We start from the raw sequence: 12,926 nt of genomic DNA on the forward strand, positions 1-12,926 counted from the left end.
CCTCATTGTATGTCAACATGACTCTTCAGAAGAGTGAAGATCTGTATTGTATTCCATGATAACGCCAAATTAATAAGTCTCTTATTGTGCCTACCTGTCCGTCGGTACACCAGACAGGCATCTGCGCTGTTCGGGGAGGTGCCGCGGTGCCATCTCGCGCCGCTTCTAAAGAGTATTCAAACCCGTTGGGTCCCTCGTCAGTTTTACGACTCGCCGAGCATGTGCAAAAATGCGGAAGAGTATACTGTGCGTCCATTGGCCACCTATCGGATGTCATCGGCACGCGTCAGCTAGACTACTTGGGAAACGTAGTTTGGTAAATAGAATACTGTATGACGAGTTCGTAAACACCTGTGTGTCATATTCAATCGAAAAAAATTTAGTTTATGCCGTGCATGTCTATATAACCTTTTGGCTATTACTTAGATGTTGTAGTGAAGCGTCAATTCAGTTGTTAGGTAAATGTAGTTAGTATGTTACCTACTGTCAGAAAATGTAGTTTATGCCGTGCACATCTGTGTCATTTTTTGGCTATTATTTAGATGCCATAGTAAAGCGTCAGTTCGGTTGTTTGAAGTTCGGGTTAGAGCTTCATATGCCGCATTCGCCCACATCATGATAGTGTATCACTAGCTGATGGGCAATCAAATGATTATCAATGGTTTATGCAATGTTACTATTTGTAAAACCATGCTCATTATATTTTCGCTATGTGCTCATATCATCTATTCTAAGAATGATGAGGCGATATTCTGAAGAATGTTAACAATAATAGTAAGTTGCCCATCAAACAGTGTGAGCCCAAAATTATTTGGGTATTTACAGACAGTAATAAGATACATTCCATAAAGAGTTGTATCAAATGTATACTCTGAGGAACGGAGAAGGCCCACCGACTGATCGTGCAAGGAGACACACTGTACTGGAGGTCAGCCCTGTAATTCAGTTCACTTGCAATATTATAACGCCATCCATGGAATGTCTTCGTTTAGGCCGTTTTTATCAGTATTCAAACAATACACCCATTTCTGCTCCAATTTAAATAGATGTTTAGTGATGTCTGTGACATGAGGAGGGATCCGTGGTTGCTCCAACACGGTCCAGGTGAAATCAATTAGTTTGTGTCCCACCTCCAAAAAATGGTTGGTAAGGCGAGTCGCCTGCTTTTTACTGCCTTTTGCTGTGCACTGCCACCACAATGCTGGCTCCGCCTCCTGGGGAGCGACTGATGACTCAGCCGGCACCTGGCCCAGGAAGAGGGAGGACTGTCAACAGAGTACTCCTGGCTGCCCCTGTCATCACAATGCTGGCTACACCTCCTGCGGAGAGTCTGAAGTGCCTGCCCCTCACAATGAAAGCAAAGGCCAGGAACAGCACAACAGAGTGCTTCAAAACTGAAATAGGCTATGCAAAGGTCCCCCTGGCCCGAAGGAACAAAAGAAACTGAGTAGAAGTATAGGAACTAGATCCTGTTTCTCACAACGAACCTCTGCCCAACTAGAAGGAAGAAGCTGAAGGAGAGATCTGCTGTCTGCCTTGCTGAGGAAGGAGAGGAAGAGGCCTAAAGAGGACTTTGCTGACTTGTGCTGAAACTTTCTCCAAGGGCTTGATTGAGCTTGCCCCCTGAACGGAACCCCAGGACCAGTGGGTTCCTTGTGCCTTCGCTCGCCTTGTACTTTGAGCCGTGTGTGCCTCTTACTGGAGCTGAGTCTGCGCCCCCCATCGCCCCTCCTAGGGCTGTGGCACTCGGGAGCTTGCCTACCCTTTACCCGTGAGAGCCTCGCTCTGTTGGAGTCGCTCTCTGCCCCCGGGTCAGGCTTCCTGCTCCTCTGGCCCCGCCTGCCATTAGGAGCGCGCTGCAGCGCTCTCTCGCCCCTCCCACTGGTATTCCTCCGAGGCTGGTGATCGTCGCTGGGACAGCCGCCCACACGTAGGAACGTGCCCTGCTGCCCAGCTTCACCCCCCCCTTTGAGACTTTACAGGCCGCGCCAGCCACTCTACAGGAGACCCCAGTACAGTCGGTACTGAGGCCGTGGACTGCGCCTGCCTGTGCGCGCACACCCGCTGTAGTAAAGGTCCGAAAGCACACTGGTGCCCCCAGGTGCACCAGACTCCTACGAGCCGTCCCCCTGCACGAGGGACTACGAACGCAAAGAAGTACACCTGCCTCTCCCCTTAGGTGCACTGAGGATCACTGGGTGCACCGCCCTGAGCCAAGCGTACCCGTTCCCAGCGCACCGACCCTCTCTCCACAACGAGTCTTTGACTCTCACCGGGCTTGGGGCCCGCAATGTTTTCTTCGCTCATTTCAACCGTGCAGAGTAGAGGAGTGCGCCTCACATCGCCTGGTCGAGCCGCGTGTACGACTCTTCCCCTAAAGAAGAAACAAAGGTACGCCTTCACATGATTCTACAACGGGCTCGGGCCCGCACCGTTCTGCTTTCCCCGCCAGCCCGGTACTCCGCGTACCAAGTCTGTACGCCGCATACCCTAGAGGATCCTTCAAGAATGCCCAAGCAAACGGTACGTCGCGTACCTCTATCGAAGCGCATTTGAATCTGAGCGCATTTTAAACTGGGCGCATTATTTTTGGCTGGTACGCTTTCCCCCCCTTTGAAAAGACCGGTACGCTTCATATCGGTACCTTGGAGCCCGTACGCTTCGATCCTCATTGCGAAGCTGTACGCCTCGTACGCATGCTCACGCTAGATGCGTGAGTATTGGTAGGGCCTCGGTGTACGCGACTCACGCGAGAAGCGTGAGTATATGGTAGGGGCTAACGATTTCTCCCTGTTAAAGTGCACAGAAGCGCTACGAAGTGTCCAGCTGGCCTCAGACTGGCCTAGATACCCAAAATCTAAAGAAGAAGCAGCCTAAAGTGAACTAAGGACTACAAGAGAATATTGCCTATTTTTTTACACCCTGTGGTCCCCCACTCAAAGAACTGTGGCATCATCATTTCTGGTAGAGTAACTGGAACTGTTGCAAGATACTAAGGACCAAAAAGAACATTTGCCTATTTTTTCTAGACCTTGTGGCCTAATACTGTGTTGAGTTGGTCTTGTGATAAGTCATTGCTGCATGTGAGAAGTCGGCCTGATGTGCAGTGCTCACTATTCTAGTGATCACTATATATCAGTCCAAACAACCCTTATTGATGATTGGTTGTAAGTCAACCTTATAGACCAGCTATCCTAGTAGCATGGATACGAGCAGTCTAAGGCTAAGACTCTAGAGGGCGTGTTAAGCCAGCTGTTTTACCATCACATTACCCCTTGAACACCCAGTGAAAGGACACCACACAAGTTGTTATGAAAATAAACAGTGTATTTATTTATAACAAGACTACCCTGAACTCTTTATGAGTCAGGGAGCTAAGCACACAACAAAACTCTTATAAAAATACTTAAGTTAGCACGGTATACACAAATGCCCGAGGGGCACGAAAAACCATATACTCTGAAAGTGGAATGCAAAATTACTAGCAGGTAAGTACAGTACTAATAGGCTTTGGAATCGCTAGGACTTGACTATAGAATCGTTAGATTACTTCTAGGAGGCCCAGGGGACTCGGGTGCAGAGTGTGCACTCTCACGCGGGATGCGGGACAAAGTCTATGATAGCTAGTAAAGTTAAAGTTAGTGTTCACGGGCGAACCCGACCTGGTAGGGAGAAAACGAAAGTGGATCCTGACCCTTGGATAGTGAGGCTATGCTGGGGCACCGAAATGCCGAAGTTACCTAGCCCAGGGGCTGCAGCTGCATATGTCTCAAAAGACGTCGGGAATCCTCGTTGACGAACCAGGAGCCTGCAAGAAAGATGCTGGCAGGCGACCAGTGAAGAGAGTTCGAAGTGATCCAAGCCTGGATCTTGAAGATAGATGACACCTGAAAGCAGAGGGGACCAAGTTCGTGACTACTAGCCAGTAGTCAGTGGGCACCAGGAGGGCACCGGATGGTAGTCACCTCGACTAGGTGAGTGGGCGACGCTGGGCTCTGCAGATCTCACGGACCAGGAGGCGTTGTCGGCGACCAGGATGGAGAGGCGAGCTGTCCCACGATGGATGAAGCTGTCGGCGTCGAAGTACCCAGGATTGGGCAACAAAGCCTTGGCTAATTCAAGCCCACGCGGTGGACTCAAAATGGCGTCTTGAGTGGACCAGGAGGGTCCGGGGTGCTCCTCTTCTGGAAGGGAGCAAGAGCCAGTCTGGAGCAACCAGACCAGCAGCAGTGATGTCATCGGGCGTCGTTCAGAAGGCCACAAGCCAGCGGGCTAGTAGCCAAACAACGCGGTGAGCAGCAAAAAGCAGAATGGCCCCACGCCGATCATGGAGATGCTGGGGGCTGCTCTTCGGTGCTGGAGCTGCTCAGGGTCGGGGCTTCTCGGACCCCAAAGCACTCGCCAGGAGATTACTCGGCGGGCTTGCTGTGAAGAAGTCGTGCAGTCTTGGCAATAGTCGGTCCCTTGAGGTCTCGTCGCACTCACGGTTCTCAGCTTGGCTGTAGAGGTGAGTAGAGGTCGGAGGTGCCAGGGAAGCCGGGTCTTGTCGAGCTGGGCAGTCGGATTCCGGAGGAAGGACTTACAGCAGACCGCAGTGTTCTTAAGATGGTGCCTGCGGATGCAGGGTGACTACTCCTTAGCCACAAGGGAGAATCTTGAAGAAGGAAATCTTGAAGTCCTTTCGCAGAAAGTGGTGTCTTGATTCCAAAGATGATCTAATTTGGAAGGGGGCCTGCTCCTACCTTTATCTGGGAAAAGGGGGCTGGCACGCGACTAAGTCCTGCCCTATGGGTGGGACCAGGAGGGGGGTGGTTACACCCCTCTCCTTTGGCGGGCTTTCCCCAGGCCAGGGGCTGGAGTGCCCCTGGAACTGGTTTCAGCCGGCCTATGCACAGTGAGCACCGGGGTGCCACTTGCAGTCACCTTCCTCTGAAGCCCTGCCTACCTAGGATACACAAAATCCTGTCTGGGACGGTGCTGGCACCGCCCCTGGCAGGAAACCCTTTGTCCTTATCTCCTGCTCTGGGAGGACTCCCAGCAGCAGGAGGGCAGACTTGTGTCTCGGTGGCAGCATCCATTTTGTGGAGCTGAGGCTCTGTTTGACTTTAACCGGGGTTATAGGTTACATACATGTCGTGTCCCTCTAGAAGGGTGGAATGCTAACCCCGTCGCCAGAATTGGCGAGGGGTTAGTATTCCAATTCGTATGACACCTTACTCGACATGTTTTGATAAAGCGATACCAGAGTTGGCATATAACCGCGAGGATTATAAGGCACTTAAGAGTATATGGTATGCGATATCATGGAAACGGCTAAGGGATAGATCCCGAAAGCCGCAGACAGGCTCAGCTCATGCCAGAGCACCATCTCACACGATTCCAAGCACTCTGCCTTCAGGATTGTTAAGGCCTGCCATAGGAGTGACTGATAGGAGATCTGTGTGTCCATTTAGGGTTAGATATAGGTATACTATATCTAAAGCAAAGGGTGAGTACACCACCTTGCCCCAGCTGTCGTGCAGCCAGTTGTGTCAGTTTTGGATGGCCAGCCAGGGGTGGCATAATACATGCTGCAGCCCCTGGTAGGCCCTGGGTACACCTATGCCCTGGGTACCTAAGGTACACTGTACAGGGACTGATAAGGTGACTCAGTATCCAATTTAGATATGTACCTAAGGTACATGGAATCCATTTTACAGAGAGAGCAGTAGGCCTGGGGCCCTGAATAGCAGGGTCGCAGGTCAACTAAGTCAGAAAACCAGCAAAACACCAGGCAAAAAGTTGGGGGCAACCATAGTCAGGGATCTACCTTCCTACACAACCCCCCCCCCCCCCCCCCCAAACGAAAGGAGATAAGGCTGGCCTTGCCAGGTAAGCCTATATTGCCTGAGTGGCCATATAAGGAAGTACCAGCACTAGCATGGTTACCCCCTATCTCATGGTCCACTAAGCAATCCCTCACCTTAAGGGTGTCTGAGGGTCTCCACCATAGGGAATCTCTACCTGTGGTGTGTTTTGGCAAAGTAAAAGGCTGGTGCTGAAATGGAGTACTGAAGTGAGGCTCCACTAATTTTGGGCTCAGCTTCCTCCAATCATTTTCCACCATAGAGGCCTTTCTTTCCAAGACTGAGTTGTTTTGGGCTCTCAGGGTCAACCTCTGGCTACCTACAGCTGGAGGTTGGGTCCCTCGTTTGGCTTACTGGAGGGACAGGTCAGGTCTGGGGCCCTCAGGTCCCAAGTTTGGCTGTGCCGAACAGTGGCCATCTGTGGGAGGTCCCTAACTAATTTTAAGGGGGATCCCTCAGGAGTATGTTTTATTTTCACTTGGCTAGGACTACTAGCTTCAGTGCCCTTAATCTGCTGATTGGGAAATCCTTTTGGACAGGGGGCCCCTTGGGGTCCAACACTGGCCTCCCTGACCTCTACAGCCCTGGGCTGACTGAGGCAGGGTAGAGAGGGGCAGGTTACCTGCTCCAGACTGGGTCCCACCTTGGAAGGGTCCACTGACATCAGGGGTTCTGCCAGGCTAGGCCTGACTACCTCTGTGGCAGTTTCTTCACAAGGGGTCGGATCAGTTCCCTGAGGAGGCTGATCTTTTCCTAAAGTCTGGTGGGAGGGAGATTTCTCTTCCTCCTCAATGCTCTCTGTCTGAGTGGAGTGATCCATAGTTTCAGGCTTCACAACACTATCATCTGTCTGAGTTTGAGCTGTGGCCATCACAACTCTCCCAGCCTTTTCAGGAGGGGGCTCAGTTTTGGTGTGGGCTGTTGCCATGACAGCCTTGACAACCTGTTCTGGGAAGGGAGTTGTCTGAGATTGGGTTGTGACTGGCACAACCCTCCTGACCTGTTCAGGGAGGACATCTTGGACTTGGACTGGGGCTGTGGCTATCACTGCCCCACTAACCTTACCATGGGTGTTTACCATTTTAGAATGGGTTTCTTGCTCTACTTCAGCCCAGGCTGAGAGCTCTAAATCATTCCCCAGTAGGCAATCTACAGGCAAGTTTGGTGACACTGCCACTGTCTTGTGGCCAGTGACACCTCCCCAGCTGAGATTGACCACTGCCATGGGATGATCTCTCTGTACTCCATCAATATTGGTCACCTGGTATGTGGCACCAGGTAAAAGTTGCCTTGAGGGGACTAGACTCTCAGTCACCATAGTGATGCTAGCCCCTGTATCTCTATAGGCCTCAACTTTTATACCATTGATGAGGGGCTCCTGTCTGTACTTGCCCAAAGTGTTGGGACAAGTTGTGAAGTTGGCAAACCCCATGCCAGTCTCACAGACAAGAGTATCTAAGTTTGGGGACCTGGTTAGGCCAGAGTCCCCAGGAACTCCCAAAGTAAATGCACCCAAATTCTTGGGGGCACTCCCACCACCTGGGGGATTACTACTAGTAGTAACAGGAGGTTTGGGAATGTTACTTGGGGGTATGTTCTCCTTATTGTTATTCTTTGGGCAACTGCTGTCAGTTTTCAAATGACCCACCTGTTTACAGGGATAACAATAAGGTTTCTTTGGGTTATTAGAAGGATTCTGGGACCCACCCCCCTCAGAGGATTTTTGGGGCCCTGATGTGGTTTGATCTGGAGATTTATTCCCACCCTTCTCTTGAGGCTTGGTTGATTCCTTTTTCTGGTCACCACCTTGGTTCTTGGGCCTAATCCTGGTTATGACCCATTTGTCTGCCCTCTTACCCAATTCTTGTGGAGAGGTCAACTCAGAGTCTACCAGGTGCTGGTGTAATAACTGGTTCTGACAATTATTTAAGACTTGCTCTCTCATAATTAGATTATACAATCCCTTGAAATCAGTAACCTTACTACCCAGTAGCCAGCCTTCCAAAGCCTTAGTGGCACAATCAACAAAGTCAGACCAGTCCTGAGACTGAGTTTTCTGGGTGTCTCTGAACAGCAACCTGTACTGCTCAGTTGTTAAGCCAAACCCATCAACCAGTGCATTTTTCAGGACCTGGTAATCATTAGCATCCTCCACTCTTGTAGTGAGGAGCTTATCTCTACCTTTACCATCAAAGGAGAGCCACAGTATAGCTGCCCACTGACTCTGGGGAATGCACTGCACAGTGCAGGCCCTCTCCAAAGCAGCCATCCATTTCTGGATGTCATCCCCTTGTCTAAACGGGGGCATTATCTTAGTCAGGTGTTTAGTATCTAAACCCTTCTCTTTTTCTCTTGGGAGATTGCTGCCACCAGTGGGAGCTAACCCACTCATCTGCTGCTCTCTAGCAAAGGCAAGCTTCTCTTTGGCCAGGGCAAGTTCTTCCCTTTCAATCCTCAGTTTAGCTTGTCTCATCCTTGCTTCATGCTCTCTTCTCTGAGGGGAAGTCAATCTCCTCTGGGGAGAGTTCCCTCTCCTCTGAGAAGAGGCATTAGAGTGCAGAGATCTAATGGAGTCCCTAGAAAGAGATCTATCTCTCCTAACTCCAAGGTTAGGCCTCATCAGGGTCAGTACTGGGGGTCCCCCAGATCCTTCCCCAAGTAGGTCTAAGTTGGCCCTAGTGAGTCTGCTGACTAACTCAGGACCCTTGTTTGCCTCACCCTCAGAGAGTTCCTCAAGATCCTCCTCCTCAACTGCATTTACAGTGTTGTGGAGGTCTGGATCCCCAGTGGTACCCTCTAAGGCTGGCATATTCCCATCTAGCTGAGAAATCTTTCTCGCATCATATGTCTCTAAGAGACCTATTAGAAAGGGAATGGTGGGGTTAGACCCCTGTTTCAGTTTCCTGGAGGTACACACTTGTCTCATCTCCTGGAAACTGAGAGCTGCATATCTTGATTTGACCTGTGGAGGGTCAAGATCCACAAGGGGAGTCTCAGTAGATTCTCCTTGGGTAGACATGCTTTTTCTAGTGAGGTGTAAGTGGTGCACTTACCTACACTATATGTTTGCCTACTGATCCCTTGCTAGAGTTGTAGTTTAGGGTGTGCTAGGCCCTAGGAGCTACAACAGCTGGTTCAGTAGAACTCAGAGTATTCTAGGCTAAGTTATATGTACCTTTAGTACTTATGTGATCTTTCACAAGATATTCTTAGGATATGTGTGGTAAAACAACAGCAAGCTCAAATCCGAACCGCCGCTCACCAATGTGAGAAGTTGGCCTGATGTGCAGTGCTCACTATTCTAGTGATCACTATATATCAGTCCAAACAACCCTTATTGATGATTGGTTGTAAGTCAACCTTATAGACCAGCTATCCTAGTAGCATGGATACGAGCAGTCTAAGGCTAAGACTCTAGAGGGCGTGTTAAGCCAGCTGTTTTACCATCACATTACCCCTTGAACACCCAGTGAAAGGACACCACACAAGTTGTTATGAAAATAAACAGTGTATTTATTTATAACAAGACTACCCTGAACTCTTTATGAGTCAGGGAGCTAAGCACACAACAAAACTCTTATAAAAATACTTAAGTTAGCACGGTATACACAAATGCCCGAGGGGCACGAAAAACCATATACTCTGAAAGTGGAATGCAAAATTACTAGCAGGTAAGTACAGTACTAATAGGCTTTGGAATCGCTAGGACTTGACTATAGAATCGTTAGATTACTTCTAGGAGGCCCAGGGGACTCGGGTGCAGAGTCCCACGCGGGATGCGGGACAAAGTCTATGATAGCTAGTAAAGTTAAAGTTAGTGTTCACGGGCGAACCCGACCTGGTAGGGAGAAAATGAAAGTGGATCCTGACCCTTGGATAGTGAGGCTATGCTGGGGCACCGAAATGCCGAAGTTACCTAGCCCAGGGGCTGCAGCTGCATATGTCTCAAAAGACGTCGGGAATCCTCGTTGACGAACCAGGAGCCTGGAAGAAAGATGCTGGCAGGCGACCAGTGAAGAGAGTTCGAAGTGATCCAAGCCTGGATCTTGAAGATAGATGACACCTGAAAGCAGAGGGGACCAAGTTCGTGACTACTAGCCAGTAGTCAGTGGGCACCAGGAGGGCACCGGATGGTAGTCACCTCGACTAGGTGAGTGGGCGACGCTGGGCTCTGCAGATCTCACGGACCAGGAGGCGTTGTCGGCGACCAGGATGGAGAGGCGAGCTGTCCCACGATGGGTGAAGCTGTCGGCGTCAAAGTACCCAGGATTGGGCAACAAAGCCTTGGCTAATTCAAGCCCACGCGGTGGACTCAAAATGGCGTCTTGAGTGGACCAGGAGGGTCCGGGGTGCTCCTCTTCTGGAAGGGAGCAAGAGCCAGTCTGGAGCAACCAGACCAGCAGCAGTGATGTCGTCGGGTGTCGTTCAGAAGGCCACAAGCCAGCGGACTAGTAGCCAAACAACGCGGTGAGCAGCAAAAAGCAGAAGGGCCCCACGCCGATCGTGGAGATGCTGGGGGGCTGCTCTTCGGTGCTGGAGCTGCTCAGGGTCGGGGCTTCTCGGACCCCAAAGCACTCGCCAGGAGATTACTTGGCGGGCTTGCTGTGAAGAAGTCGTGCAGTCTTGGCAATAGTCGGTCCCTTGAGGTCTCGTCGCACTCACGGTTCTCAGCTTGGCTGTAGAGGTGAGTAGAGGTCGGAGGTGCCAGGGAAGCCGGGTCTTGTCGAGCTGGGCAGTCGGATTCCGGAGGAAGGACTTACAGCAGACCGCAGTGTTCTTAAGATGGTGCCTGCGGATGCAGGGTGACTACTCCTTAGCCACAAGGGAGAATCTTGAAGAAGGAAATCTTGAAGTCCTTTCGCAGAAAGTGGTGTCTTGATTCCAAAGATGATCTAATTTGGAAGGGGGCCTGCTCCTACCTTTTGTCGTGTATTTCTATAGGTTCTGAATCGATCCCCCTATTCCTGACCCTATTCTGGTTAAACTAACTATCAAGTTAACTAACAGTCAGCCCATGAGGCAAGAAATTCCCCATGATGCAGATACCGTTATCTGACGCAGTCACACTACGGCACAGGAACGTGTTATCTGATTAGGTCATAACGCTTGAGATCTAATTAGACAAGCGACATTCCTCCAGCCCCTGATAAGGCATACGACGTTCTCATAACAAATCAAACCTATGACAACCTGGATAATCCGTGCGGCCATTGTTTTGATTTCACAGAGAACTTTAGTAAAGAATGTGCTAACGAGCAAGTCGTATTACATCTTTATTGACGTATCTATGTCCATCCTTACGTCAATCTCGGCACCTTTAAGGTATAAATATTACCGATCTTGCCCTATGCAAACACACGCGTGGTGACAAGACGGAGCAGCCATACTTGCCGAAGCCGAGAGCAGAAGCAGACCCCGCTGGCAGCAGCCCCGCCTTCCTGACGCGCTGAGAGACGCGCTGCTATCTCAAGCCGAGAGACCCAGCACCGGCGCTTTCGGGCAGCCCTCGCAGGCAGCCTGGAATATCGAGAGCAGAGAAAGAGATACCATTCCTCATTCATCCTAACTTCCAGGTACAGAACTGAATAACCCCTCACAGAGAATTCTTTTAGTTATTCACTTGGCAAAAACAAACTTAACTTAAACTGTAACTTTCTATTCCCGCCCACGCATTAGACTTAGGTCAGGTACACGGGGTAGGCGTATTTAGAAACACCAGTTGAGTACGTTTAGTCAAATGTATATGTGTATGTAAATATATTTTAATCATTTTAAACATCATATGGCTCAGAAACCATATCAATGTTTTTACAGTATTATTTTATACTATTGCTTCTAATGTATGCACTTTACTTAACCATAAGTATTGCAATAATATCGATCCATTTCTCATGTATGAGAAAAGAGACTGATCAATAAATAACACCTTTTTATTGAACACGCCCGTCTCTTCCTTTTCTCTACATTCTGATGAGACTAAGAATGCACGTACTGACTGAGTAAAATAATTGCCTTGTGCTCACACGACTCTGGAGATTGACTCTTGATTAGGGGAGAGCAAAGTTGTCATGTTCTATGGTTGTCAGAAACTAAATCCCTTCTTGTCTAATCAGGGGAGGTAATTCTTTCCTGAACATTCGAGAAAGTTTCTAGCGAACTCTGAGCTAAGCTGGCAAACCCAAAACTTTAAGTCTAGTATCGACAGTAGTAGACCTAGTTAACGTCTGGTCTAGGCCTTTACTGCTGTAGGTATTATTCCAATGCGCAGAGCCTATTGGGAAGATAGGAGCTACACTACACTTTATCTGGGAAAAGGGGGCTGGCACGCGACTAAGTCCTGCCCTATGGGTGGGACCAGGAGGGGGGTGGTTACACCCCTCTCCTTTGGCGGGCTTTCCCCAGGCCAGGGGCTGGAGTGCCCCTGGAACTGGTTTCAGCCGGCCTATGCACAGTGAGCACCGGGGTGCCACTTGCAGTCACCTTCCTCTGAAGCCCTGCCTACCTAGAATACACAAAATCCTGTCTGGGACGGTGCTGGCACCGCCCCTGGCAGGAAACCCTTTGTCCTTATCTCCTGCTCTGGGAGGACTCCCAGCAGCAGGAGGGCAGACTTGTGTCTCGGTGGCAGCATCCATTTTGTGGAGCTGAGGCTCTGTTTGACTTTAACCGGGGTTATAGGTTACATACATGTCGTGTCCCTCTAGAAGGGTGGAATGCTAACCCCGTCGCCAGAATTGGCGAGGGGTTAGTATTCCAATTCGTATGACACCTTACTCGACATGTTTTGATAAAGCGATACCAGAGTTGGCATATAACCGCGAGGATTATAATGCACTTAAGAGTATATGGTATGCGATATCATGGAAACGGCTAAGGGATAGATCCCGAAAGCCGCAGACAGGCTCAGCTCATGCCAGAGCACCATCTCACACGATTCCAAGCACTCTGCCTTCAGGATTGTTAAGGCCTGCCATAGGAGTGACTGATAGGAATCTGTGTGTCCATTTTAGGGTTAGATATAGGTATACTATATCTAAAGCAAAGGGTGAGTACACCACCTTGCCCCAGCTGTCGTGCAGC

The 12,926-nt window shown here is 50.0% G+C and overlaps 1 protein-coding gene across 1 annotated transcript in view; it reads left to right on the forward strand.

The window, feature by feature from the left end:
- The window catches only part of LOC147693195 (NACHT, LRR and PYD domains-containing protein 12-like), a 1,166,314-nt gene that overhangs the window by 818,368 nt on the left and 335,020 nt on the right, over positions 1-12,926 (forward strand). The window lies entirely within an intron of this gene.

Source organism: Lissotriton vulgaris, chromosome 8, assembly GCF_964263255.1.
Source record: "Lissotriton vulgaris chromosome 8, aLisVul1.2, whole genome shotgun sequence".
Taxonomy (NCBI): Eukaryota; Metazoa; Chordata; class Amphibia; order Caudata; family Salamandridae; genus Lissotriton; species Lissotriton vulgaris.